This window comes from Procambarus clarkii, chromosome 14 (assembly GCF_040958095.1).
Source record: "Procambarus clarkii isolate CNS0578487 chromosome 14, FALCON_Pclarkii_2.0, whole genome shotgun sequence".
NCBI classification, from domain to species: Eukaryota; Metazoa; Arthropoda; class Malacostraca; order Decapoda; family Cambaridae; genus Procambarus; species Procambarus clarkii.
Genome location: NC_091163.1, coordinates 11,748,869 through 11,751,827, shown reverse-complemented (window position 1 = coordinate 11,751,827; position 2,959 = coordinate 11,748,869).

Sequence of the window (2,959 nt, the reverse complement as noted above, 5' to 3'; positions counted from 1 at the left end):
TATTTTGATTTATTTGCTCCTTTGGGAAAACATGTACTTTGAAAAACAGAAGCATGCATTGGCTTCAATTTTGAACTGAGGATAGTTGTTACGGAAGAATAATGACCTTCTGAAGGGCTGCATAATCTTATATTGTTCCTTAAAATATATCCAAGGTAATTTCAATATACAGTATTAAGTTAAATTGTCCCACAAACACAATGGTTTAATCAAAAGGAGAGCCTGAGGTTACAAACAGCTGACACCACCTTCCCTTTACTCACTCAAACTGAGAGGGGGGCCTGACGGCTGAGTGGACAGCACTCAGGATTCATGGTCCTAAGGGTCCGGATTCGATTCCCGGAGGAGGTGGAAACAAATGAGCAGAGTTTCTTTCACCTTGATGCACCTGTTCACCTAGTAGTGAATAGGTACCTGGGAGTTAGACAGCTGCTTCCTGGGGGGGTATAAAAAAAGGAGGCCTGGTCGAGGACCGGGTTGCAGGGTCGCTAAGCCCTGAAATCATGTCAAGATAACCTTATGATAGATCCAGCACCAATACCTCAGCAATCACAGAGGCAGAGGCAGGGAGGTAGGTAGCAGGAGTAGATAGATGCCTAAAGGAACAGATCAAAACCCCTTTTCCTACCCAGTAGGGAAAACAACAGGGTAATGTCAGGATTTAGCATAAGTTCACATCACCAAAGCCTCAGAATATTCAGCATGAAAAAATGAGAGATTTCCTGCTGCACCACCTTCAATTGAAGACTGCAAACCAGTATCATATAACAGGTGCTTGGGGGATAGAAGCGGCATGATTGGACACCACTTGGGAGGTAGGTTCAGTCAACATAGAAGACCCACCACAACAAATATCACACCCATGGATGATCAGAATCTGAAGCTAGCAGACAGTGATGGAAACAACAGGAATGTCTTTTCAAGAGTAAATAAAAAAAACTGACTTCCAGCCATTTATATCAAAGGGAACAGAACTGTCCATTCTGGCATTTCAATATGCCAAAAGCAAGGGAAATTAAGCAGACTCTTGCATACCGATCCTGCTTGTTTGCTCTCGCTCTTTTCTAGGATGCAGGCATAGTGCAGCTCCATGCCCAGGTGCCTTTGGTGTCGATGGTCTGTGTGGTAGAAGACTGTTGTGCTTGCTTGCACTTGGCCTTGGTTGTGCGGTTTCTGACCTCTCGTGGAGCTCCATTCTGATTGGCTTCATGAGGACGTTGAGGTGCTCGACTTTGGTAATTATCTAAGTAATTACCTAAGTGTAGTTACAGGATGAGAGCTACACTCATGGTGTCCCGTCTCCCCAGCACTCTGTCATATAATGCTTTGAAATTACTGACGGTTTTGGCCTCCACCACCTTCTCACTTAACTTGTTCCAACCATCTACCACTCTGTTTACAAAAGTGAATTTTCGTATATTTCTCCGGCAGCTTTGTTTCATTAGTTTAAATCTATGACCTCTTGTTCTTGAAGTTCCGGGTCTCAGGAATTCTTCCCTATCAATTTTATTGATTCCTGTTACTATTTTGAAGGTAGTGATCATATCACCCTCTTTTTCTTCTATCTTCTAGTTTTTGCATATTTAATGCCTCTAACCTGTCCTCGTAGCTCTTGTCCTTCAGTTCTGGGAGCCACTTAGTGGCATGTCATTGCACCTTTTCCAGTTTGTTGATGTGCTTCTTAAGATATGGGCACCATACAACCGCTGCATATTCCAGCTTTGGTCTAATAAAAGTCGTGAACAATTTCTTTAGTATTTCTCCATCCATGTATTTAAAAACAATTCTGAGGTAAGAAAGTGTAGCATAGGCTACTCGCACAATGTTATTAATGTGGTCCTCAGGTGACAGTTTTCTATCTAGAACCACCCCTAGATCCCTTTCTTTGTCAGAATTCTTTAAAGATTTATCACATAATTTATAGGTTGTGTGGGATCTATGTTCTCCAATTCCACATTCCATAACATGGCATTTATTCACATTAAATTCCATTTGCCAAGTGTTGCTCCATATACTTATTTTATCCAGGTCTTCTTGAAGGGCATGACAATTATCTAGGTTTCTTATCTTCCCTATTATCTTAGCATCATCAGCAAATATGTTCATGTAATTCTGTATTCCCACTGGTAGATCGTTTATGTAGACAATGAACATTGCCGGTGCAAGAACTGAACCCTGTGGTACTCCACTTCGTAACATTCCTCCAATCCGATACACCTTGCCTCTGATTACAGCCCCCATTTTTCTGTCAGTTAGGAAATTTTTCATCCATGTTAGTGGCTTACCTGTCACTCCTCCAATATGTTCCAGTTTCCAGAACAACCTCTTATGGGGAACTCTGTCGAAAGCCTTTTTTAGGTCCAGATAGATGCAGTCAACCCAACCATCTCTTTCCTGTAAAATCTCTGTGGCTCGATCATAAAAACTGAGAAGTTCATTACACAGGATCTTCCAGATCGAAAACCATACTGCCTGTCTGATATTATATCGTTTTCCTCCAGGTGTTCTACCCATTTAGTTTTAATTATTTTTTCCAATATTTTGACTATTACACTTGTCAATGATACAGGTCTATAATTAAGGGGGTCTTCCCTGTTTCCACTTTTGTAGATTCGAACTATGTTAGCTTTTTTCCACACATCAGCTACAACTCCTGTACACAGGGATGCCTGAAAAATCAGTTGAAGTGGAATGCTGAGCTCAGGTGCACATTCTCTCAGAACCCATGGTGAAACTCCATCTGGACCAACTGCTTTGTTCTTACTTAGCTCCTTGAGCATTTTTTCCACTTCATCTCTAGACACCTCTATGTGCTCTATGTTGTTCCCTGGAATTTTTATTGTGTCTGGTTCCCTAAAGATTTCATTTTGTACAAACACACTTTGGAACTTTTCGTCTAGTTTTTCACACATTTCCTTTTCATTTTCCGTGAATCTATTTCCCATTTTCAATCTCTGAA